This window comes from Nothobranchius furzeri, chromosome 5, assembly GCF_043380555.1.
Source record: "Nothobranchius furzeri strain GRZ-AD chromosome 5, NfurGRZ-RIMD1, whole genome shotgun sequence".
NCBI lineage: Eukaryota > Metazoa > Chordata > Actinopteri > Cyprinodontiformes > Nothobranchiidae > Nothobranchius > Nothobranchius furzeri.
The window spans coordinates 60,850,019-60,877,507 of NC_091745.1; the positions used below are offsets into that span (position 1 = coordinate 60,850,019).

A 27,489-nucleotide genomic window follows, 5' to 3' on the forward strand; every position below is an offset into this window, starting at 1 on the left:
TTTTTACGAATCATATAGAAAGCATTCATATCGAGATAAAATCTGATCAGAATGAGCCGATTCACTTCTTATACGGAAAAACAACGGTGAGGCTTCATTTCAGGCCCGCACATCAGAGAAATTCAATAATATAACGCTCGTGAAACAGGGTGAGAGAGTCAGTTACGCTCGTACATCTTGCAAACATGATTTATCACCTGCAGAGAAACGATCCCAACCGTTTTATCAATTATTACGTCACTCAGGCCGGTCATGGTTTACCAGGTTTTAGCGGTGTTCCTTATATGTACGGACGTGGCTTTGGATCGATATTTTCAAGACTGTTTCGATTCATATCACCTTTTGTTAAAAAAGGATTTGCTCTGGCTAAACCGCATCTCAAAAAGGCCGCTACAGGAATCGTGTCAGATGTGTTGACGAGAGCCGTCGGTAAAATCAATGACTCTAATGCCCAAGAGGGGTCAGACCTCATGGTTCTGTCGAGGCGTGTTCGCAAAAGACCCCCCGGCAGGCGTTTAAAGACATCTACATCACGAAGCGACCGGCGCATCAAAGCTCCATTTACAAAACGCAAGCAAAAGAGGAAGAAGTCTCGTCAGACGGGCTCTGATATTTTTTAATCATGTCACTGCTCCACAACAAATCGTCAGAATGTACGCTGAGTGAACTGGATCTCTTCACCGTACCCATGACTCAGTTGTCTATCGAAGATAAGATCTACAGCGAAATTTTACCCATAGCGGCCCTGACAGACGGCGGGCCTGTAGAATTTTTTGTCCCCGGAGATGGAGAAAAATATTTGGATTTAAACGACACTCTTCTATTTTTGCGGGTGAAAATTACAAACGATGATGGCAGCCCGCTAGATGATGGTGCTGCCACCGGTCTGATTAATTACCCGATAAACACGATTTTCTCACAATGTGACGTGGTTCTCGGCGATCGTCTGATTTCACAGTCCAGCGCCACGCACCCTTACAGGGCGATCATCGAAACCCTGCTGAACTTTTCTGAAGCGAGTTTGAATTCTCAATTCAGCGCGGGATTGTTCTTCAAAGACACCGCAGGTGCGCACGATTCCACCGTTGTAATTAACGGACGCAATTTAGGCCTTAATTATCGAGCGACTTTTACAGAAAACTCCAGAGAAGTGGATCTGATAGGACCCCTGCATTCTGATATATTTTTCTGTGAAAGACTTCTTTTAAATTCTGTCGATCTCAGAATTAAACTGACACGAGCGTGTGATGCTTTTTGCCTGATGGGGGCGCGTGATTCCACCTACAAGCTGAAACTGATGGGTGCATCGCTTTTTGTGAAGAAAGTTAATATTTCACCCGCCGTACGTATGGGTCACGAGTCTGCTTTACTAAAAGCAAACGCCATGTATCCGCTCTCACGCGTGACCGTCAAAACTTATTCCATTCCACAAAATTCGAGGATATGTAATCTGGAGAACCTCTTTCTCGGCGCCATTCCTAAATATATCGTCTTGGGATTGGTGGATCACGAGGCTTACACAGGACGTAGAGACCTTTCACCATTTAATTTTCGCCACATGAATGTGGAATATCTGGCGTTGTCCAGAGACGGAAAACAGATTCCTTCGAAAGCCTTTCAACCTACTTTTTACCAGGGAACATCGGTCAGAGAATTTTATAATCTGTTTACAGCTACCTCCAGACAATTGAAAGATTTGCCTCTATCGATTAATAGGTTGGAATATCAACAGGGGTATACACTCTTTGCCTTTAATCTGAACACAGCGGATGACTCGGAGGCGCTTTCAACCGTTTCCACCGGCAACCTGAGGATGGAGATGCACTTTGGGGAACTTCTGAGAGCCACGGCTACACTCATTGTGTATGCGTGTTACGACTCCATTCTGGAGATAAACTCAAAGAGAGAGGTATTGGTGGATTATTATTAATGGATAATCACGAATTGGACGGTATATTATCGAACCTGCTGGGAGAATATTTTGGTGGCGTGTACGCATCTGATCAGCTGTCTATCGTCCCAAAAAACATTCGACTACCGGCCTACTTTGTGGTAAACACTCATCCTGTCCATTTACCCGGTGAACACTGGTTGGCGCTAGCTGTGGAACAAAATGGCCTCGGGACATTTTTTGACTCTTACGGTCTATCGCCTGAATTTAAATATTACCCTGAAAACATTCTGAATTTTCTAACAGAACGTTGTTCACGAATACAATATCAGGATCATCAGCTACAGACATGGACGTAATTTTTGGGGGGGACAGGGGGGACATGTCCCCCCCACTTTTTCCAAAGTCAAGTTTTGACCCCTGCAATTTTTACCATCCAAAAACAATAGTATGCTATATTAAATTGACACTGGTTGAGCTCTAGGACCAAGCGGAAAACAACCGTTTGTGTTGAAGCCGGTTTCCCATCAGAGCATGCTGTCAAGATCCCCCCCCCCCCCCCCCCCGTGTCCCCCCTACTTCTAAAGTGAAAATTACGTCCTTGGCTACAGAGTTTTGCATCCGACCGTTGTGGCCATCATTGTGTTTTTTTCCTGTGTCATAAGGCTTGTGGACTTTCTCTGAAACAAATTCTGTCTAAATATCATAAAAATGTAGATAAGAATGATGCTATGGTTTATCATTTTGTTAAAACATTTTCAAATTGTATCAAACGTCATGATGTATACTTCACACAGGTGAATTGTACTTTTGAAATGTTTAAAGAATGTCACGGACTGTGAAATTTGTTTTGAATAAAGTTTTATTGAACAAACAAGAGAGTTAAGGTGAAAAGCTGATCCATTTCTTCAAAGTGGGGGGGTCGGCCCATCTTGGTGATAAAATGATATCTCTCCTCGGTTTCTTCTTCTTCTTCTTCTTCAAAACACCGTCTTCAGAATCCGGAAGCACACCCCCTTCGTTCCTGAGTTGCGTAATCTGACGTTTCGCTAGCGGATTGGACACGATAGATAAGGGTACATTTTTTTCTACCAGAGTTTTTAGGAAATGAGTCCAACCCGTCGGTTCTGATTGTGGATGTTTTTTTAACGGGTTGCTGATGCTTTTAATCAAGTCAAGGATGTGTGATCCTTTCTGCACATCGCCTTTATATTTAAATTCCCCCGTCGGAGTCCAGTTTAATCGTGTCATTTTCAGCAAGTACTCGGCGTTTTTTCTTCCGCGTACAGGAAGATTCTGTAGCGTTTCATTAATGAGTGTGTCAGCTGCTGTTTCTACAGCTGACGTAGGCTCAGCCGTCACAGGTTCAGGGGGAGGTGCACTTTCGTGTAAACCGCTTCTCAACAACTTTAAATAACGCTGTAGCAGCGCATTGTATTTTTTAATTTTCTCATACGGCGTTAATCCCGTCTCCTGCATAATTAATTTCATTTCAGAGTCAAGATTCTCTTCAGCCACGTCCCGTATCGTAGGTTTAACAAGCTGACGTAATTGCTGGGGGGTCACCATAAACATTTTTTGAGAAGCCATCGTTTATTTCCTTATTAACCCACCTATCAGTTCGCCGATCAGAGGCGCAGCGGCAGCTAGTAGTATGGGTAGAAATCCGCCTTTCTGGCCGACTAAAAGCTTCTTTTTTTTAAAAAGGCTAGTTTTGTTATGAGTCAACTGTCTGAGCAATGCTTTGCTTCTAGACAACTTTTGAAATTGATGCGGCGACAGACGAATATTTCCTTTGATCACGTTTAAAGCTATCTCGCACAAAGCCTTGAGAACGTCCTCGGAGCACCCTTTTAAAAACTCCTGACGTTGGCGAGGCTTCATACGTGACAAAGCACGTAGAATCTTGGCATTGCGTTTTATCCGGGCTGACATGGCTCTGTTTTAGGCACATACACCGCAGTGAGCTGATCCGGAAGTAAACCCGTACGAAGACGAAAAGATTCTGGCGTTTCCGCTTTTAAATCCACAATTAAATAACCGTACGGTTCCGACGTAGCGTCTTGGAAACTCTCCATAAAATATCTTTTTTGGGTAGGATATATTTGATTTGCTAAAACATTGATTTGCAATTTATCTCGAGGGTTTTTAAACAAAATCAAATAATTGGTGTTTAAGCTGATGGAACGACTATGTTTTCCTTTGTTGGTCTTTTCTTCTGTTAGACCAAGCACGGGTACGGAGAAGATGGAGTTAAACACCTTTTGAGTTGGTAGAATGAGGAGACAAATGATCAGAGGAATCCAGTCACTGTTTCACCGCTCGAGAGGGGGAGAGCCCTTTTGCAGCAGGTCCCGCGACCTGCTCTTGCCAGTTGCTTTGGACAGACTCTCCGCCGTTCTACTGAAAACGGCTGATTTTTATTGAAGATTACAGGAATGTTACATACGCAGTTTGCCATGTACATACGTCATTGGTCATGACAGGTGAAAATAACAGCCTTGTTAGTGGACAGTTAATACATCACTAGAACATGCATCCTTGAGATTACTAGGAGCATCCTGATACATGAAGATACATTTCACCGGTGCCGAGAGGAAAGTGAGAGGAGCTGTAACGTGCTCACTCCCTTCAAGGTTGCAGAACAGAACATGCTGCTGTAAATCTTTGTGTAGAGGCCTTGAGTATCTGAGCAAGTGTACATATCACAGAGTAATACAAATGAGCTTAAAAGGTAAATATATAAAAGAAGCTTATAAGGTGGATACGTGAAGCTTATAAGGTAGATACGTATATTTTCAATCCCCCTTTTGAACTCTTTTAAGAGTTCAACAAAGATGTAGGAAATCAAAACAACAACAACACCAAATTTCATCAAAAAGAATCTAATAAGCAAAGTTTTAAAATGCCAATAAAGACAATCAATCAGATTAAAATACCAATACAATCAAACAATCAGATTAAAATACCATTAGAAACAAACAATCAGACTACAGCTTCTCATATTTCTAGCAGTAAACTAATACAAAAAACATGATCATATGTGGAACTGAACATGTTACATATGAATGGATCGCATGCACACCCGTATGAGGGCGAAAAACCCTAATTATCGTACGTCAAATAGGGAAAATTCCCCCATGTCCTCCCATTTTTCATATCACAATTTTGGGACGAACGCCTTTTGGCACAGAGTGGGCATGCCTAGGACATCAAAGATCAAAAAATAAAAACAACAAAACAATCAAAAAACACATAGAAATGAACTGGTGAAGGGATTGTTACATAAATCACTGAACATTCTCACACTCTAACAACATCTTCTTCATCATGAGAGTCATCACTATCATCAGAGGGTTCCCCTCCCAAATAGATGTTAGGATTGGCTAGTAACAAGGGCATCTGGATAATTGGGTCAGCAGGTGGAGGAGAGATGGCAATGGTAATCAATCTCTGGACTAAGTGCCTAAGACAGGGGATACAGCAACAGCCGCAAGTAACAAGAATGGCAGCGAAGACAGACATGGACACCAGGACGGAGGAAACGAGAGATTTGTATTTACCAAATACATCAAGCCAAGAGTCCCACATGGAGGTGTCTACACCAGAGTGGGATTTCATTTTTTCTGTCAAAGAGCGGAGGCCGTCTAAGGCCTTAGTTAAGCTACCGTCCGAGGCCGTATTGTTGGGGATAAAAACACAGCAATCGTGAGAAAACATGGCACACACGCCCCCTTTTTCAGCTAACAGCATGTCTACAGCAATTCTGTTTTGGAAAGCCATCAAGGAAGTAGCCGATAGTTGTTGGTGAACTGCCTCAAGAGCAGTACGAGTGTAATTACTTAAGAGTTGAACATTGAAATGGATGTAGTTAATGCGGTCGACATTTTTATTGGGAGTTATCCAGACAAAAATAGATTCCCATCCGGCGGCTATTTGGTCAACTAATTTGTATTCGTCTGGAACGCCTCTGGGAACGCCAATTGCATCTATATAAGTGGGATTGTGAAATGCAGGTAAAGCTGGTAAAGATCGCTTTCGTCGGGTGCTAGAGTAAGAGCTGGAAATAGGGGCATCATGAAGGGTTACAGGAGTAACAGTGACAGGTAACAGTAAAGTAATAAGGGCACACAAACCTGAAGATTTCCTGGGAAAACCATTATAGAGCTGAGGTGCACCACACCACCACCATAGATTGGCACGCTTTTTGGGTTTGAATTGTGAAGAAACTGACACGGTTGTATTAACGCACCAATTTGTGGTGACATTCCCTAGAAAAGGACCGCCTCGTCCAAGTAGATGAACACAACTGAAGTTATTAGGGGCCACAATGTTTGAAAAGAAGGGCGTACCAATGTCATCACCTGGTTTTTGCTTTGGAAAGATTTGTCCAAACATAGTACAATTAGAATTTAGGGAAGTGCCGTTCATCAAATGAAGGAAACATTCTGGAGGGATCGGAGGTGGTACAATACGGAGAGTAGGACGAGCTGAGAGGCAAACAAGACAATCCTGATCAGAAGCATTAGCTGCTTGTTCAGCCAGGAGTAACCAATTATTAGTGCTAGCGGAAATGCCGGTAACCGTCTGAAATGTCTCATCAACCGAAGGGTTTTTAGTCTCAATAGTTATCGCTGGAGAGGGTTTATTCACTTCAGCAATGTCAAGTAACACAGGAGAGGGGGGAGATTTACTTAGCCCGACAATATCAAAGACGGTAGAGGTAGGTGAAGTAATATTACGGACACAGAGGTGCACTGTCCAGTAGTAGCTCCCACTAATCCAAGGAGCAAGTACAAATAGGGTACATCCAAGGGAGTTTATTGGACTAATTATGAAAGTCAAAGGGCCTGTTTTAGATCCGCCTTGTTTTATCAATTTGATTCTGGTACGCCAAGTTGTAGCTACTCCTTTGGAGTAGGATGACCAATCATCGCCTGTTTCAGCAACAAGACTGCTCCACTTCCATTGAGAGTAAGATCCCCACGTTAAGTACCAAACATGCTCTTTCAGATCAGATGACGTGTAATGACCATGTGCAGGGTTCGAGGGCAAAATGTCGTAGGGGAGTGTAACCGTGGTGGCTGTGGATAATGGGATACACAGAGTGATTGCTTGGGTTAAATAGAGAAAATCAGAGTTACAAGGAGGTGAGGGGGATGGAAGAGGTAGGGATCGCTTGTGCCAGTCAATAGGTGGTGGAGGATGGGCCGTTGGTGTTAGCGGGGTAGGCTTAGGGGATGAGGGTGGCAAGAGTGGTAAGGGGAGATCATTGCAGAGGAACAAAATAGCCAATGGGATACATAGCAGGATAACAGTGAGAAGTAGGATCAGGAGACGCTGCCTGCACGTGAGGATGGGAGGGATTGGCCAGGACATAATTAGGCTTATTCAGGAGTTAATTTAAGAAATTGTAAGGGTTATAGCTGCTGTAATCAGTGCCAGAGAACGCACTATATGCTAAAATTGCTATTGTTACCAAATCTTCTAGGTCAGTGAAATCGCGAAAGTATCTGTCGTTCCACAACCCCAACCTGCTGTCCCTGTATGCCAACCGGTTTAGTTTACTTGGATACCAGACTATTGGAAAGGATTCTCGTTGAATTATGTTACCCTCAGAATCTTCTTCCGGCCAGGACAAATGAGTGATCAGAATGTACATTAAGTTTGTAGAAATGCAATGAGCGCAAACATATATCTAATACTAAACAGGTAAATGAGTAATAATAAAAATGAGTAGTGAGTATAAAATATAATCCTTGTAAAATAAATGAGGGTGTGAAATAGAACCCAGATAAAATAAATGGAGGGTGTTAAATATAACCCTTGTAAGATAAATGAGGGTGTTAAATAGAACCCTTGTAAGATAAATGAGGGTGTTAAAGAGCAAGTAACGTCTAAATTAACTTTTTTTTGCTGATGAACTGTATAAATGAGTGTCTAATAGTGTTTTAAATGTGTGTATTCATTATTTTAGCATTTTGGTGCATTTTCTTAAAAAATTAAAAATTCTGCCTAAATACCACAGTATAGCTCCACCTTCAGCTTAAAACATAGAATTTGACTCATTTTGAATAAATTTTAGCCAATGGCTAAAGAGTAAGATACTACGTAATCCAGTAGAGTACTACGTAGCAGCTCTGTGTCAACGTTATAAAAGCATCGGGAGTCTCGGCCACGCCTTGTGGCGAGTTGGGAGTTGGATTTGCATGAGAGTGTAGGAGGCTAGCCGTAGTTCAGCATTAGCATATAGCATTAGCATATCCTAGTCTTTAGCATAGCTTTTAGTGTTATACATACTTATTTAGTGTTAGCTTGGCTGTTGGATATTGTAGTTTAGTTACTGTTTGGCTGTTAGTGTAATTAGGAAAGTAGTTCGGGTTTAGTGCTCCATATCGTGTTAGCATGGTGAGATGGTGTAGTGTAGTATGGTTGCGGAGCTCTGTCGGGTTGCACTCCTTTCCGCTGGACTTAGAAATTAGGCGCCAGTGGTTGCGTGTCTGGAAAAGATTCAGCTCCCGCCTGGTGCTGTAGTTTGCAACCAGCATTTTACCCGCGATTCTGCACGTCTCCGTTCCAAGAGGGAGGCTGTGCCCACCGTGGCTCTTCCGCGATTTAGATACAGCCCACCGACTCTGCTCCCCCACCATGACGGGCTCCAGTCTGAGGTGAGTAAGCTAAATAAAAGTTTTAACATCTTCTAAAGACAATTTCCTACCTAAATGCAAAGTTTGAGAGACGTGGTTCACTCCATTTAGCTAATATCAGTCTGCACTGCCTTCGGGCTATTTTGTCAAGTTCACAAAATGTGGAACGGGATGTAAGGTTAGAATCAGCGGCGAATCGGAACATATCTCGAAGCCCTGGCCGACAAAACGGTCCACATGACTGTCAGGCTCAGAGAAAATTCGGGTTGTTTTTGTCAGTCGGTAATTCAGCAACAGTGACTCTAAACTGACGCAGCACTAGTTGACAGACATCATTACAGCGTGAAATCCAGCACAGCGTGACCCGGTTCCGTGAGGAATTCTGTTCAGGAGGTCGCATTTCAGGGTCTCCACATCATATGTGACTGACTTTTACTTTATAATAACATCACACACTAGGAATGTTATAAAGCGCCTATATGGGACAGTTTCTTTTGTATTTTATCTGACTTTATAAACATCAATGTGCTTCTATTTTTTTTCAGGCTAAATCTACCCAAGACACTGGCTGTCAGACTGATTTAGTAATCTGGCTGACGTGGTGTTACCCGTAGCAAAGGTGAATTATTATTTTTAATAATCTTCTATGTAAACATTTTATTACCTTCTAGTTTTAATTTGTTTTACAGATTGTTACACGTGATTTTATGCTCTTTTAAACGTTCATAAATGTGCTGCTTCTTTGTTTTTTATAGAGCTCACAGCCTCAGTGTCTTGTGACACAGGGACCATGACAGAAATTCATCTTCCAGAAGGTCCCAGAGCATCCACACCTCCTGAAAAGACCACGGTGTGAGGTGTCTGCTGTTGATTCCAGCTTCCACCTCAGTGACAGTGCAAGCTCAGTGAACTGTTCAAGGTAAAAAAAAATTAAAACATTTCTGAATTTTTAAGATATTAACAATTAAATAAGTATGTGATTACATCATGAAGGAGGCTACTGATTCTGGCCCTGTGACACTTGGTGGTCACCACCAGGTGGTGACGTGTGAGCTGATTCACCTGGTAAATAACTTTTAAATTAAATATTTTGTTTTTGCTATCAAAAGTAAATTAACTAATAACCTGCATTACTGCAGGACACTCAGCAAAATATGGACTCTACACCATGAGGCAGGCACACGTTAATAACTCTATAAGAGCACATAAGGTAAGCAACACCACATATTATTTTTATTACTGTACACTGTCCTGGATTTGTTTTCTTTCTGCATGATTTGTTTTCTTTCTGCATCTCATCATTAGCCTGGCTGATCACCTGATAACTCCTGTCATCTGGTTATGACAGCATGAGGATGTCCTCACACACCTGTAACCTACCAGCTCATCTGGCAGAATAGAGAGAGAAGAGACAACACCACATCTCCTGTTCCTGGAAAGCCTTCAGCCATCCTTCGATGACTGAGAACCTCCATCAGCTCTGTCTCCTGTCTGCCTACAATTATTATAATAAATATTGTGTTTGACAAGTTTTTTGTGCTGCCAAATATCTCATTTTGATTCCAGTTTTGATATTTTAATGGATATTTATAAATTACATTAATTGAATTATCACATTGTCGCATGTTTAACTAGCTCTATTGTGATGAACTAAACTAGCACCTCACTGTTAAAAGCTCGTTTTAATTTCAAGCATGTTTAAGTATTTATGGACATGAACAAAAACAGGAAATATATAAATTGAGATTTATTTAATTAATATAACAAATAAGGGGGAAAGAGTCATTGAAAGGCACATTCTTCTGGAAGTTCCTGATCCCGACGACATCAGCAGGAGACCAGCTGCAGACACCAGAGGATCACCTGCAACCAAGAGCAGCTAGTATCAGTAAATAAATAATGAAATCAGGGCAGTTTTAATGGGCTGAACACATTACAGAATAATTTTCTCATGGTATATTTTCATAACTTTATGCAGCAGACTAGCTTGAGCCCAGATCTCCTGGAGAGCTGCTATCCAGCACGTTTCAGTGGATTTTCCTGCTTTAACAGGTTAGATAAGCTGTTAAGCAGCTCAGCTGTTTGTTGCTGATTAAAACCAGGTGTGTTGATGCAGATAAATCTCTAAAACATGCTGAATACTAGCTTTTTGGGGCCATGGAGACAAACCCTGCAGCTAATCCAATGCTATGGCTAACGGCTACTTACGTTCAGAGATGGGTCTGTTGGGTCGGTTCCAGTAATTTCAGGCAACTCACAAGCTCAAAACAATAAGGCTCATGTCCGCTTGTCTCCTCCAAATAGACTTGGTCCCTTTCTTCTCGAGTGTCTGGGTAAGGAGGGGGAGAAACGTCCTCCACTTCTAATGACTGCTCAGAGTGAAGGGAGCTAGCTTCGTCTAGTTAGCCGTCTCTTCGTCACTGCCACGGCTCCGCCCTCTCGGTCCTCCAGGCAACGCCTACTAATGTTGCAGTTTTCAAAATTGATACGTGGGTGGGGTAAGACTCTGAGGCACACTTGACATGCACTTTAAATAGAACCCTTGTAGAATGTTCATAGGGTGGTTACTTCTTCCCCCTGTTGAGGTCCCTCCACTGGCTCCAGGCAGCTGCAGGGGGATATGATATCAATATTCTCGTCCCGCAGGATGTGGTGGCAGCTTGGCATGCTACCTCGTCCCGCAGAATTAGTAGCTTGGCACGCTACTGTAGTCAGCTACTTCTCTTCCTGGTTTTTTTTTTTTTTTTTTTTGAATCCTTTTTATGGTTAGGCAGATGTCAGCTGCTTCTCGTCCTGGTCCTTAGGTACTTTTCTGGTCAGGCAGATGTCGGCTGCTTCTCTTCCAGGTTAGGCTCCTCCCTCTGTGACAGGTTCTCTTGGACCTCTGTCAGGGTGCGGTGTGGCTCCTCCGCAGCAGCACACTGGGTCCAATGGTACCAGGAGTCTCCTTTGCCGTCCAGCCGGACAGCGTGTGACGTCCTCTCCGTGATCCTGTAGGGTCCGGTCCACCTCGATTCCGTCCACTTCCTTTTGGTGACTTTCAGCAGGACCCAGTCTGTCCCAGGTTGTGGAGATGGGGCATCTGTGGTGGTACGATCAGCCTTAACCTGTAACGAGAACTGAGAGACAAGACTATGCAACAGATTATAATATGACCTTGAGTCGAGGGAGTCAGTCAAGTCAGCAGTCAGAGGTAGTTTTGTGGTGGGTCCTGGAAACGGCCGTCCAGTCTGTAGTTCAAAGGGAGTGAACCTTGTGGTTTTGTTAACTGAGCTCCGTGTGGACATCAGAGCAAGGGGCAAAGCATCTAACCAAGTTAATTTGGTCTGTGCACAGATTTTAGCCAATTTGACCTTTAGCGTTTGATTCATCCTTTCCACCTTTCCCTGGGACTGAGGATGATACACTGAACCAAACTTGTGTTTCAGTCCCAGCATGGTTTCAACCTCTTGTAGATCTTTGTTCTTAAAATGTGTCCCATTGTCCGATCTGATTTTTTCCGGAAACCCGTGTTGGGGAATGTAATGATTGATCAGACATTTGATGACTGTTTTGCTGTCTTCATTTTTCGCAGGCCAAGCCTCCGGCCATCCAGTGTAGGCATCTACACACACTAGGAGATACCTGTAGCCTTTTACCCTGTCAATCATATCTGTGAAATCTATGATTATCTCTTTTCCAGGGCATGTTGGTATTGGAAATTGACCTTGGATTGGTTTCAGGGTAGGTTTAATGCCAAACTGAGTACACTCTGTACAAGTTTTAACCAAATATCTGGCCATGTCTGTTAGGTATGGATGCCACCAGGGGGACAAATTTCTCATCATCTGTGCTACACCAACATGTCCAACACCATGTGCTTCTTCCATTGCTGTTTGCCTGATGCCAGGTGGTAGTATGGGTCTACCATCTGGACTTCTCCAAACATCTGTGTTAGTGGCACCTCTTGCCAACCATAAAGTTTTTTCCTGTGCTGAAGCTTGATCTTGCATGTCTTTCAGTGTTTCTTTTGTGATGGATATTCTAGGATCAATGCTTTTTTCAACAGTTACTGTTTCAACCACTAGGTTATATACAGGAAGATATTCAGCTGTTATCTTGGCAGCCCTATCTGCCTCCTGATTTCCCTTAGATACAAAGTCAGAGCCCTGACTATGTCCTTTGCATTTTATCACTGCCACTTCTGCTGGAAGGAATAAAGCTTCTGCTAGTTCCCTCATCTCAGACTCATGTTTTATGGGTTTCACCCCAGCAGTCACAAAGCCAGCTCTCAACCACTGTTTCAATTCAACATGCACGGCTCCTACAGCATAAGCTGAGTCACTGTAAATATTTACTTTCTTCCCTGTGCTCATTTTGAGAGCGGCAATAATAGCTAACACTTCTGCTCTCTGTGCTGACTGTTGTCCTTTCAGCTTTTCCGCTCCTGCAGTGAACCACTCGCCTGTAGGGAGTTGCTCTACTACTGCCCAGGCAGCTTTTAATCCATCATTGTCATCTCTGTAACAACAGCCATCTGTGAACCAGTTCTTATCAGGATTTTGTAGTGGGGTTGCACTTAAATCTGGTCTGACTTTTTCTTCTATTGCTGTTCTTTGTTCGCACGAATGAGGCTCCCCATTACCCATGCGGTCTGCCATGTTTATCCCTTCGTGTGTGTAGGTGATGTGTGGGGCCTCTAGGATCTTACTGATTTTTCTTTGTCTTAGTGGGGTCATGGTGAAAGCTTGTGATGTAATGTAAGCCACTACACTGTGTGTTGTTAGTACTTTCAGAGGATAGCCCATTACAATGTGTGCTGTTTTTTGTAAAATTTTTGCAAGGCCTGCTACATGCTGTGTGCAAGGTGGGTGTCTTTTTTCCATGTTGTCTAGCATGACACTTATGTACATCAAGACTTGTCTCTGACCTCCACCTTTTTTCTGGAACAGAACTCCATTCACATGAGTTTCTGATCCAGAAACATCAAGAAAAAATGTGAATTTGTAGTCTGCAGTAGCTAAATCACTAGCAGTGGAGAGTTGTTGTTTGAGTTTTATGAAAGCTTCTTCTGCTGGAATAGTCCAGTTCAGGTGAGCTGTGAGTTGACGCATCCCAAAAGGTGCTATAAGAGCACGTAGTGGGGCAGTGAGACCAACATAGTTAGGGATGAAGTGTCTACTGTAGCCTGTCAGGCCTAGGAAAGATAACATGTCTTTGACTGTTTCAGGTTTAGAGTGATGGAGAATGGAGTTTCTGTGATCTGGTGACAATGACACACCAACTTGTGAAACCATCCTGCCCAAAAATGACACTTGTTTCCTGGCTATCTGAAGTTTGGACCGGCTGACCTTAAATCCAAGCCTGGCCAAATGAGTTAGTAATGTTTGAGTAGCTTGCAGACAGGAGCCCGCAGAGGGCGCTGACAGAAGCAAATCGTCAACATACTGCACTAAAACACAGTCATCAGGTAGGGGGCATGTGTCTAGGAGCTGACGCAAACATTGGTTGAACAAACCCGGTGACAGGGTGAACCCTTGTGGCAACCTCGTGTATCTGAATTGCTGCCCTCTGAATGTGAAAGAGAAAATGTCCCTCAGAGACTCATGAAGTGGGAGACAAAAGAATGCATTTGCTAAATCTATGCAGGAAAACCATGCATGTGAAGGTGGTAAGTTTGTCAGAGCCACATATGGGTTAGGGACGGGAAGTGAGTCTGTGTTAAGTAGGGCGTTTATACGACGCAGGTCATGAACCATTCGATATTTACCAGTATTTTTCTTTTCTACAGGTAAAATCGGAGTGTTCCATTCTGACATGGATGGTTCCAACACCCCTGCCTGCAACAGGCCATTGATGGTGTCTGCTATCCCCTCTTCAGCATATGGTTTGTGTGGGTATTGTGGAACCCACAGGGGAGCATGATCTTTTAGGTGAAAGGTCACAGGTGGGATGGACACCAACCCAACATCAGTGGGGCCTGTTGACCACAGGGAGGTGGGAAGCGAGTCTAACATTGTTAGAGCATCAGGGTGATCGGTTCGTTCGCGGCCATGAGATCTGCTAATTGTTTCCTGTTGTAAATGTGTTGAATTAGTACAAACCGCAGTGATTTTAAATGTCTGAGTCGAGTCTGAATACGACACTTGTGGAAGAGGAGTTGAACGCCAATCAGTGGTTGCTAGGGAACGTTTAACCATTCCTCCTAGTTCTTTTGCCTGATGGGCTGGATGTAAAGCAAGAGAGACATGAGGTACTGCCTCATCTTCCATCATGTACCATGCCAATTGTTCTTGGGTTAGGTTGGCTGCAGCAGCCACACCTTCTGGTGCAGCATAAATATCTGTTGTTTGTACACACCATTGCTGTCCCTCTAAATGATTTTGGAAGGCTTCTTTGTACCAAACTGAATCATGTCTGTCATAGAATAATGTTAGGTGAGGAGGGTCAGGGGGAGAAACATAAGGATGGACCTGAGTCAGCCAGGGTTTCCACTGCTGGTACAGAGTCATTAAGCCAGGAGTGTCCTTGGTTTCTGTGTCCAACAGAGCCCAATAAATCTCAGCACAGTCTGATATGTCAGGCAGTTTTTGGGCCAAGTACATGCCATCACTGGCTTCTCCGGTGCAGGGCAAAATAGTCCCTTCTGGCAGAGTGACAGTAAGTCCCGTAGGTCCACACAAAATGGTGGCTCCTAGCTTGATGAGGAGATCTCTTCCTAGTAAGTTGACTGGAACTGTTGGTGAACAGACGAAGCTGTGCAGTACTGTCTGGTTTCCCACCGTAGTTGGGAGTGGCAGGGAGAAAGGCAGAGTTTGTTGTTCCCCAGAGAAGCCCGTAACTGAGATAGTGCGCGTAGATGTTTTAGAGGGCGGCACAGTTTGTATGGTGGAGCAGGTGGCACCAGTGTCAACCAAAAAAGGTTGATGTTGTCCATCTACAGTTATTGACAGCAGGGGGTCTGCCGTGGCTCCCTGACCGTCGGAGTTTCTCTGTGGGGCGTCCTATTGTCTTGGACCACCCTCCCACTGTTCCCAGCCCATCATTGGCATCTGGGTGTGGGGTCCTGTAGGCCCTCCTCGTCCTGAAAAGGTGCCTCTGCCTCGACCTTCCTTTTGTGGGCTGTATGGCAAAGGGCAGTTCCTGTACCAATGTCCTGGTTGACCACAGTTAAAGCAAATGTCTTGAGCACGTGGTCCCCCTTTGCTGCCCACCGGCCTCCACTGTCCCCTTCCCCTGAAACCGCCTCTGGTTCGACCAGCAAAAGGTGGTCGCTGGGCAGCGTATGGGTTGGGTGTGTTTACATATGGCCCTGAATATTGTGGCTGTGGCTGCCCTGAATATGGTGGCTGCGGCTGCCAAGCTATAGGTGAAACCTGATCAGGAAGTGTCTGCTGTGGTGGGGGTGTGGCTGTGGACACAACCATTTGTTTCTTAACCTTGTCCCCCTTTTCACCTAAAGTCTTTTTTGCGGCTTGTAATTGGACCCTGAGCAATTGTTTCTGTAAATCTTCTAAGTTATCAGAGTCTTTTTCTTCCTTTACCTGCATTTTATTAAGGTTAAAAATAAGATGTTTTTTCCATTTGCTAAAATCACAATCCTGCAAATCAGGGTTGTCTTCCATTTTATGAGTCACCGAATCAGGGACTCCTTTCAGGACTGCATTTTTAAACCACATGCTGCTCGTGCCCCGTTTGGATGGGTGTTGGCCAGTTTGGGCCACCCAGGTGTCAATGGCTTGGTTCAGGTAAATTGAAGGATTTTGTTTAGCATCCCATTTAAATTTGCACATTGAGCTGCTATCTTTTAGTGGAAACATCTTTCTGACTGCTGGGCCTAATTGGGCTATCACTCTACCGAGAGGTACAGAATTAGAATCACGAGTTGTGCCAGCATCCTTTTCTAAGGCCTCCGCCTGTGAGCGTGACGTGCATCTAGTGATTACTGCTCTGAAGTCTCCCAATGCAAGATCCTGTCCAGCAGTGAGGGTGTCAAAGTCCGAGAGCCAAGTGTTTCCACCCTCCTGTATGTCTGGTAATTTATCTATTAAAGCCTGTATGTCCCCAAGGGAATACGGCTGATAGACTTTCTGGGCGTTGGGTTTGTTCTGCACCAGGGGTAATTGGTAAGTGGGTGGTCCCATGGACCTAGTGTGTCTTCTTTCTGGCTCTGGGGATGGAGGGTGGGAAAGCAAATCCCCTTCTCCCCCACACTCTTCCTTAGAGGGCGGCTTCTGCCATTCCTCCTCTAGGAGAGATTCATGACTCTGACTGGCTGCTGGAGGGAGATCAGATGATTCATGTCCCACCAGAACCATCTTAACCACTACACTTCTGTTAGGGTCTTCCTGCTCTTCACCCTTTAACTGAGAGGATGCAAAAATTGGTGTTGGCTTTTGTTCAGGTGCTTTAGGCCATACTTGTGGGCAGTTTCCCCAAGGCGCTGGAGGGGGAGCATGGGAGCTCATCCCCGTGCTGTAGTCAGGAGCGACCAGGCCCTGACTGAAGTAGGGAGTAGTGAACTGTTTCTGTGAGTTATCTATTTCCTGACGTTTAGCTCTTAATTCGAACGGCGCAGCTGGGTTGTTCGCAGACGGAATGCTGTTTAATGTTTCATTGCTTCTCAGATAAGGTTTGTGTGTCTCAGGGGCTGTGGGACTGACTTTAACGTCTGATCCTGAGGTCATAGTTACACTTGACCACTCACTCTCATTATCAAGTGGGACTTCAGGCTGAATGTCCAATGTACCGCTTGTAACTTTAATTAATGGATACATTCCAGCTGTCGGAGCAGTAGAAGAGTAAGGAGGTGGAGATTTATGTTCCTTTTTTACGCGCTTCATATTAGGTCTGGCGGTGTTCCATAACATTATCCACTGCATGTATTTACTCACACGAGCTGCCTGCCTGTCAACCTCACTTTTTGCTTTCTTCCTTGTCAACATTCCAGCTTCCCTCAGAGTCTCTGCAGCCTCCTGCCTTTTCTCTCTCGCTTCTGCAGCTTTTACTTCCCAGATCCTGCTCCAATTACCTCTGCTGTTAACATCTACTCCTTTTTCCTTCATCGCCTTTTCTGCTGACTTTCTCAATAAAACCTTATTTCTCGTAGCTTCAACCGGGCTGCTTGTCAAATTTATTACAGTCTCCATACAAGCTAATTGTTCTCCCAGTGTACTCAGAATGTCATCAGGTCCCCATCCATCATCCTCCGTTGCACAAACATGTTCTTTTTCCATCATTCTGTTAGTATGTTGTATGTTGCTGATTTTTGGTGACAATTTGGACTGACGAGGGGTTTAGCCCATAGGGGGCTCTAGCTCACCAGTATTGATTAGTGAGACAGCGCCAATGACCTCTGTGGTATTTCCTTCTTCAACCTTTGTTTCAGGTGAGGAAATCTTGCCTAGAGCATCCACAAGGGCGCGCTGTATTTCTCTCACTTACACATACAATTTGTTAGTACAGTTCATTCATTCGTTACCCGTCTTCACTGCGGAGGGTGTGGTGGTCTCCGCTTATTCAACTAATCCCTATTAGTTGTGATATGAAAAAATCTATGTGTTTTTACACTTATCCTTACTATCTGCGCTGTGAGTGCAGATGATATGTTCGCTAAGCCTAAAGAGACTTATTCACTCTCATTTGGAGTTTATTCTGTCTCTTTTATTATGTAATTCAAGTTAATCAGTCAGCTCCATCTGTTTTACCGACAAAGCTGATTGAGACTTGACATTCATACAGCGTGTTTTCTAACTATAACGTGTGTTTTGTGTCAAAAAAATACAGTTTCATATCCACATTGCTTATTTCATGCAGAAACAGCCAAAAACATTGCTCATTTTTACGCAGAAACAGCCAAAAGCACTACTCACTTCACGCAGAAACAGCCAAAAACATAGCGCATTTTATGCAAAAACGATCAAAAACATTTTTCTCATCTCATACAAAAGGTCCTTGACCTTTAAAATCTAGGGAGCTCTCTTTAGCCTCCCCTGCTCTTAACCCGAACCAGGTCCTCGACCTGTACTTTAGGGAGCTCTCTTTAGCCTCCCAGGGCCTCAACACAAACCAGGTCCTCGACCTGTGGACTTTTAGGGTTCCCACACCTATGGACTCTTCGCCAAGCTCTTATATAACCTCGTTATATTTCTATTCACTCGTCAGCAAATAGTGTGGTCAGCCACGACCTGGAAACGGAACTTTAGGGCTCTTCTAATAACCCTGGGCCACCATCCCTTCTTCTGTACTATTTCCTTATCTCATTTACCATTAAACCATTAGAAAAATCCTCATTTCATTTCACCATTAAACCATTACAAAAAATCTCTTATTCTTCTGCACTTGTCTCCACTTTCTTCTCCAACTATTATTTTAGGACCACAGCTACTATGATTCTGGACACAAAGGCTTTGGATAAATCCAATGAGCAGATTTTAGAAAATAAGGCCTGCTTACCTTAGTTTTTCACCGCGGTGTTTTTGTGCCAAGATCGTTCGCTGGGTCAGCTGGTCGAATCGTCCTCCAAAAACTCCTTTTTCTTCAAAAAGAAAAAATCCTGTTCGTGACGCCAAATTTTGTTGGTCTTTTCTTCTGTTAGACCAAGCACGGGTACGGAGAAGATGGAGTTAAACACCTTTTGAGTTGGTAGAATGAGGAGACAAATGATCAGAGGAGTCCAGTCACTGTTTCACCGCTCGAGAGGGGGAGAGCCCTTTTGCAGCAGGTCCCGCGACCTGCTCTTGCCAGTTGCTTTGGACAGACTCTCCGCCGTTCTACTGAAAACGGCTGATTTTTATTGAAGATTACAGGAATGTTACATACGCAGTTTGCCATGTACATACGTCATTGGTCATGACAGGTGAAAATAACAGCCTTGTTAGTGGACAGTTAATACATCACTAGAACATGCATCCTTGAGATTACTAGGAGCATCCTGATACATGAAGATACATTTCACCGGTGCCGAGAGGAAAGTGAGAGGAGCTGTAACGTGCTCACTCCCTTCAAGGTTGCAGAACAGAACATGCTGCTGTAAATCTTTGTGTAGAGGCCTTGAGTATCTGAGCAAGTGTACATATCACAGAGTAATACAAATGAGCTTAAAAGGTAAATATATAAAAGAAGCTTATAAGGTGGATACGTGAAGCTTATAAGGTAGATACGTATATTTTCACCTTGATGAAAAACATTTTGAGTGATTAAAATGACGCTCATATTTCTGTGATGTCTCAGCTGCGTAAATAATTTTAACACTCCAGTATGGCTGGACGTTTGAGACATCATGTCATCCAAGATCACCAAGTGGTTTTGACCCGATGGAAATAAATCATCATCGTCGAATGAAAGCAGGAGACCTTGAATGAATCTAATACTTTTATTACAAAGATCATCATACATAGGTTGATAAGATGTAAAAAAACACGATGTTTTTTGGCATTTCAGTTAAACATTGCATACAATTTTCCAAAATACTTTTTACAAAAAAGGTTTTTCCACAGCCTGACGGACCAGCAATTTGTACACTGAATGGAGATTTCAGTCTAGCGTCAAAATCAGTTTCCATTTTTAATACCCAAATGGTTCTGTACTGCCGTCAGCAAATAACCTCCGCTTATCAAAAATCACACGAAACCTTTTCACAAATGAAACATTCGAGAGAGTGAGGCCTTTTTTATCCCTCTTGACGATCTCCTGCTGAGTTTGCAAAAATCTCCCCCTTTCTCCAGCGATGTAGCCCTCAACCAGCTGCACCAAGCTGTCAAAATTGATGTGATCAGATGAAATGAATGACTGTGTGATACCCTTAGCCTTTATCACCACCTGCTGGCGGTCCCGGGTTTTGTAAGCATACGTTTTAGGACCAGCTGAAACAAAATCCACGATGTAATCGCCGTGCAGTTCATCGGTTAAATCCCCCAGCAGCGGTCCTGTTGGTAAAACACACTCATTCTCTTTGACAGAATAAATTATATAATCTGTATCGTAATAAATGACGCGATTTCCCAGTTTGTTCAACGCATTTAATAATTTCAATCTGGCATAAGTTGTGGTGAAAGCGGCGATAAATATGTTGTTGCTTCTGCCAGGAGTCGTTAGGCATTTTTCTGTCAAACTGTGCTGCACCAGAACAGCTCCTGAAGTGACAAAGCTGAAGAATTTAACTTTGTATTTTCCTGAAAACAGAATGTCAAAAAATTCATCAGGTTTTTGAACAAATGTGGTTTGTACAAGATCATCTCTTTGGCCAAACTTTCCCCAGAGTGAATTGAGACATAATTTTGAAATGGCACGCTTAGCAGGATTGTGTTGAATCTTAGACTCATCTAATTGTATCCCCTGATGATGTTGGTAGTCCTGAATGTATTTTCTTTTAGACTCATCGTCAATCAATCCTTCAGGAAAACCAGACGCTTGTTGCTTTTGCTTCAGAAACGTGTTAATGTAACCTGCAAACACGTCTTTACTGCTTTTCTCAAAATCCCAGACTTCAATCATTTTCACCAGACGGTAACCTGACTCCAAAGCGTAATTGAACTCTACACTCACCCAAACGCCCGTCAAAGCACGTTGAGACATGCTGTGTGAACAAGAATCAGATTGATTATTCATTTCAGCACATGTACGACATAGTGTAAAAACAAGTTTACCTTTGGATGTTTTAAAAGGCAGAACAGGGAAAAACAGTTTTCTGGGTGGCAAAACGACAGCTTTAATCAAGCCAAAATAGTGACTTGGATCTCTGAAATTTTTAACATGAATTTTGGGATGGCCTATGGGATAAGTCTGTGTGGCGTTTACATAAGGGTACAGACTCGTAAAATCCACATAGTGGATTTTTTCACCGCTCTGAGCCGAATGCCTCAGCCGAACCGGACAAGTTCTGCCTCCATACAGGGCTTCACGAGGTAAAAGAGGAGCTGGCGGGGGGTCAAATCTTGAGACAAACTGTTTCACGTCCGGATCAGTTTTTACCATCTCATGCCAATCATGTTCCCAAATGACATTCATTTTTAATCGATGCACAGTTTCCAACGACTGAAGCTTTTCGACGGTTTTGTCATAAATTTCACCAAAAGTGATTTTTCTCAGAGGACATATGGATGACTGTAGGAAACATTTTGGACAGCCGTGGAAAAAACAACCCATAAACTCAAACCCTTGTTCAACGCCTGAAATCACAGCATATCCGTCGAGATAAAAATCTCCCACTTTATACTCCCCCAAAGGCGTTAAAGCGTGTTGAATGTCTACATTTTGACTGCGTGAAACCCATTCCAGCCACACGATGCTTGAACTTGAAAATGGTTTTTGTTGCGGTCGATAGCCGAGCGGACAAGGGATGGCTAATGTGTCTGGTTTTAGGAATTTTGATCTAAACACGCGCATGCAAGCTGAAGCGATCGTGACAGATTTCAGCGGGTCGATACCTGTTTCATTAAAAAACTCCTCTCTGAAAATACCGCATGCTTTACGCAGAATTTCCACATCGTTTCTACAATAAAACACGGCCTCCTGCCTGAAATCAAACAGCTGCTGTTTAGACACATCGGTGTACCATTCTAAAAATATTTTTTTATGCTCCGGAGACATTTGTTCAAACCCATAATGGCTGACTTCTGGATAAGGTCCTTTATAATTCAGATGTTCAAGCGATGAAAATCTGTGAGGAAAATAACCTTTAGTTTTATCTGTAAAGCCCATAGCAGCTGGAAGGTTGGCTAATTTCATCATGAGAAAGCTTAAGGAATCTATGAATCTCAACCCGAAATCTGGATCGTGAAAACTCAAGATTTTACAGCCTTGCATGAGTATATTTTTGGGAACAATTTTTAATTGACACATAGCTCTCAAAATTATATAAGCATCAAATCCACGCGCATTGTGTGCAACAAATGTATAATTGCTGAATTTAGGACGACGCATCTGCATAATAAAATCTTTAATGCAATCTAAACCAAATTTCTCCCAAACGTCGCCTGAATCAGATTTTGCACAGATTAAAAAAGGTGTATGCACACCGTTCTGATCCGTAAACGTTTCAGTGTCGTAATAAATAACCTTTTCCGTCAAACCGTCATCTTTTTTTTCAAGCTGAATAAAACAGCGATGATCATCCGTGACCACCGACTGATTGCAAACGATGCATTTGGTCGCTGAGCAAACGTGCTGTGAGCCATTTCCACCCATAGCGATGTAATAAGTTTGTTTACAAATGGTGCATTTTTTAAACATTTCGCAAGGAGAAACTGCCCTGTCTGCTTGAGGCCTAAAAACAGGTGTTTTGTGAGTTTGAAAACATATTACATTTTGGCATATTCGATTACAATCAGAACATGTGATGAGAGATGTTTCTGTCCGTTTGCATAAATCGGTATTACACACGCGACAGAACCAATTACAATGATGTCCGTTCATGTTATTATAAGGGGAAAAGCACCATGAACAAAAATATTTGGCTCCTAAGAAACCTTTAATATTTTTTATGCCGTAATAATGTTGATTCAGTAGCAAAATGAACAACGGATTTGACCGATCGCTAAAATCTGTTTCAAATTTAGAAATGATTCTGTCGGATCTGTAAAAAATGATTATTTTTCTTTGAACAATATTTTCAAATCGAATCACGTCGCTAAATGAAACGGTTGATTGCTCCTGAAGCCCTGCCTGTTGATGAATATTTTTAGCCACATTCAATAATTCTGTATCTCTCGCTGAGGGATTTAACAGTCCGGCTATGCTTAGCGCAAAACACAATGGCTGATTGGCCTCTGGAGGGCAAATGAGATGGTTTCATTTTTTATTGACTAATTCGTGATCCAGAATGGTTTCGATTTTTCGTTTCCCGCCGCCAGAAGGATTATTTATCACCTGCAGTTTGAAATTAAATTCGTTGTCGGCCTCTAATGCTTCATTTGATTGGACTAATAGATCCAGTAAATACTGAAGCTGATTTAACATATTTGATCCGTCATAATTAAAATTAACGTGGTGCGTCGTGTGCAAAGTATTAATTTCAAACTGTACCCTATCATTGGGACGCGCGATATGGCTTCCTCTTTCAGCAAACCTGCTTAATATTTCCATCAGATTAATATAAAACTCGGCTGGGTCGTTGATTGCTTGAAAAGACACTCTCTCTCTAATTTCACGCTGGTTCAAAGCTGCGTTTACGCTCCCTCCGATCTGCCGGTGTTGTATTTGTCTCGAAATTTCATCTACAGCTTGTGGAGATGGTTCATCTGAATTTGCTAGTATTTGATCGATCTCGTTTACGCGCTGCTGGTGTTCTATTTGTCTGAAAATTTCGTTTATTGCTTCTGATGAAGGCGGATCTGAATTTGCTAGAATTTGATCGACCTCGTTTGAAACGGCTTGGGATGCTAAAATATCGTCTAAAATCTCACTATCTGAAGCTAATTCATCTACTTCACTCAGTCCGCTTAAATCAAACCAATCCGGTAACAGATTTTCGCCGGATGGATGAAGAGGGGGGGTTTCATTATCTAAAATTCGATCTAACAATTCATCATCATCTACGTTTAATTCACCATCTACTTCAAACAAATCTGAAAGGTCATCAAACCAATTTTCACTCATGATACAAAAGACAGTAAAAACCTACTAAAAATGAAGAAAAAAAATCTGCGTCCTCCTCCTTACAAAGTGAGCACTTGCTGGACCACTTCCACCAGGCCGGAGTTCACTTGCAGGAGCAGGTAGCCCAGCTTCATACGATTCAATCGCTGAAGTGGCGTAAATCTACCCCGCTTCTTCTTCTTCAACCGTTTTTCTGATGAAAAAATAAATAAAAATAAATAAAATGAACGAGCTTTTAATAAATTATATATATAAATATTTAACTTACTCTGTACGGGTGCAGGAGGTGGGGCGTTCTCTTCATCTTCATCTGAAAGGATAAAAAGCATCATCTTTTTTACTTCAAAATTTAATATACGCTGCTGAGCGGTTTTGTGAAACAGCTTACCGGCTGGCTGCTCAGGAGCACGGTCAGCGGTTTCAGAGTCGCTGTCCGATTGTTCTGAAAGAATAAAAACAAGGAAAAATATGAACGAATCATCTTTGAAGTAAATAACCACCTTTTTATATATATCTTACCCTGTGCAGGAGAAGGGGGAGGAGGAGGAGGAGGTGTGGGCGGAGATATTGAAGCGGCTGTCGGATGTTGTTCTGAAAGGATAAAAACAACAGTAAATGTGAACGAGTCATCTTTGACTTATTAATCAGTTGTTTTTTTTTATCGTTACCATCCGTCTGCGCAGGAGAAGGGGGAGGTGGTGGGGGTGCGTAGGCCGTCGGCCGTTGCTCTGGAGAATAAAAACGATAAATATGAACGACACATCTTTGACTTATTAATCACTATTTTGTAATCACTTACCAGCTTCAAGGATCGTCTGTGGTGTGATGGTCCTGTAACGAACAGCTTTCGCGTTCGCTTGTGATCTGACGGTCTGGCTGGGCTGATTCGAATGTAAGACGGTTCGGCTGGTGGATGGAGGCGTGGTTGGATAAAAGTTATCACTTCCGGGGTAAGGTTGAACCCCCTCCTTTTCTGTAAAATGAGATATTTCTCAGCTGAAGAAAAGAATGTTACGTATATATTTATAAAATCCACTCACTCAGATTGTCGACCGCACGGTTAATTTTAGACAAATCATCCAGGTGAAAAGGTACCGGTGTTTTACAAGTTAATTCCTCTATAGGAATTTCTTCCCACTCGCCGTCCGATATGACAATAGCGTCTGAAAAATAAAGATGTTAAACCAGAAAGAGAAAAAAAAAGATTTGCGTCTTAAGTTAAAAACTTACCCGTCATCTTAGCTTGTTACACCTCAAATCACGACTCCGAAAATGCGCTTTACATTTTATACCGCTGTTTAAAAAAATCTTGAATAGAAAACGGTTGCGACTGGTCGGAAAAAAAATGTTTATAAACAATACAGTCATTTGCTTTGTTGTATAAGTAGACAAATGATTGAATGGCTGATTAGAGTTGGTAACCCATAGAGAGTCAGACATTTTCTGATAGGGGGAAGTGCTTTAAATGTGTGTGTGTGTGTGTGTGTGTGTGTGTGTGTGTGTGTTTAACTCGTATCCATTGCTTCTTCAAAACTCCCCAGAGCATAAATAAAAAAACCTTTACGATCCAAAAAATAATACCGGAATGGTTTTGTACCGGACATTTCTTCCTGAAATCAGTTATGTTTCCTTAATAATGGATAAAATGTAGCAGCTCCTTCACTCGTGTGTAAATCCATTTACGACATGCATGTGCCTTATTTTAACTATTCTGAGAGGTAAGACATTAAAGGTTTGATAAAGAAGGTACGTCTGCTCTGAGACTTTACTAATCCACCCCTCCCAAAAAAACAAACCTCATAAACAGCTTTTTATTTAATTCAGCTGTTATAGGTCCTACAAAAAGGATCAAACCTTTCTCTAAGGCAGGAAGCAATGTGTGTGTGTGTGTGTGTGTGTGTGTGTGTGTGTGTGTGTGTGTGTGTGTGTGTGTGTGTGTGACAGTGAAAATAAAAAGTCACACAATGTGACACTAAAGGTAGGAGGCGAGGGGTTTAAGCTTTCAGTGATGATGAGGAACCAAAGGATGCTGTTTACCTAAATAGCTCTTTGAAACAATAGCATGTCATTTGCTTTTGTGAGTGCCGGTTCAGCCAGTTCTTTGTTTTACAACTTTCCCGCCACCTGCAAAAAAAGGAAGTCAATTGCTTTGTGAGAAGTCGCCGGCCGTGCAAAACTTGTTTAGAATGAGCTTTAAGAAAGCTCAACCAGTTCTTTGTTTTACAACTTTCCCGCCACCTGCAAAAAAGGAAGTCAATTGCTTTGTGAGAAGTCGCCGTGCCAACTTATTTAGAATGAGCTTTAAGAAAGCTCAACCCGTTCTTTGTTGACCAACTTCCTGGCACTCTTTCAAACAAGCCCACCTGCAGAACAATAAGTAAGTCAAATGCTTTGTGGCTGAGATGGGGTGATTTTGTTGTAAAGTATAAGGAGAGGTGTGGTGCGTGCGTGTGTGTGTGTGTGTGTGTGTGTGTGTGTGTGTGTGTGTGTGTGTGTGTGTGTGTGTGTGTGTGACAGTGAAAATAAAAAGTCACAAAATGTGACACTAAAGGCAGGAGGCGAGGGGTTTAAGCTTTCAGTGATGATGAGGAACCAAAGGATGCTGTTTACCTAAATAGCTCTTTGAAACAATAGCATGTCATTTGCTTTTGTGAGTGCCGGTTCAGCCAGTTCTTTGTTTTACAACTTTCCCGCCACCTGCAAAAAAAGGAAGTCAATTGCTTTGTGAGAAGTCGCCGGCCGTGCAAAACTTGTTTAGAATGAGCTTTAAGAAAGCTCAACCAGTTCTTTGTTTTACAACTTTCCCGCCACCTGCAAAAAAGGAAGTCAATTGCTTTGTGAGAAGTCGCCGTGCCAACTTATTTAGAATGAGCTTTAAGAAAGCTCAACCCGTTCTTTGTTGACCAACTTCCTGGCACTCTTTCAAACAAGCCCACCTGCAGAACAATAAGTAAGTCAAATGCTTTGTGGCTGAGATGGGGTGATTTTGTTGTAAAGTATAAGGAGAGGTGTGGTGCGTGCGTGTGTGTGTGTGTGTGTGTGTGTGTGTGTGTGTGTGTGTGTGTGTGTTTACAACCTCTGATGTGCTGCTGGACAGAGAGTTTTACACAATAGTTTTAGTTCTGGTCAAAAAGTGTCAGTGAGCTGCATATAAATATTTACACATTTAAACACAAAGTTTAAGACTGAACATACGAAATCCAAATATCTAATATTTGGGAGAAAAGCACTTTGTGAACATCTGTCAGATGGCTGAGTAAATCAAAGAGAGCATGGGGTATTAATGACATAGACAATGTGTCACTCTGAAGAGTTTGTGTGTGTTCAGCAAAAGGCTGCAAAAGTTCTTGCATTGACTTCAGCTTCTGCCACTCA

At 42.7% G+C, this 27,489-nt stretch overlaps 2 long non-coding RNA genes across 4 annotated transcripts; one reads left to right on the top strand and one right to left on the bottom strand.

Moving 5' to 3' along the window:
* The first annotated feature begins 9,127 nt into the window (after positions 1 to 9,127).
* LOC139069854 (uncharacterized) lies at positions 9,128 to 10,070 on the top strand. 3 transcript variants are annotated; one of them, XR_011520519.1, is made up of 5 exons: positions 9,128 to 9,157; positions 9,294 to 9,457; positions 9,532 to 9,603; positions 9,678 to 9,748; positions 9,844 to 10,070. It is a non-coding gene; the product is annotated as an uncharacterized lncRNA (long non-coding RNA). The 3 variants fall into 3 exon arrangements; XR_011520518.1 differs by having other exon boundaries at positions 9,532 to 9,748; XR_011520517.1 differs by having other exon boundaries at positions 9,294 to 9,748.
* A 202-nt stretch (positions 10,071 to 10,272) lies between these two features.
* Positions 10,273 to 11,346, bottom strand: LOC139069856 (uncharacterized). Its single transcript, XR_011520522.1, has 2 exons — positions 10,747 to 11,346; positions 10,273 to 10,401 (listed from the first exon to the last, which is right to left on the bottom strand). It is a non-coding gene; the product is annotated as an uncharacterized lncRNA (long non-coding RNA).
* Positions 11,347 to 27,489: the final 16,143 nt, after the last annotated feature.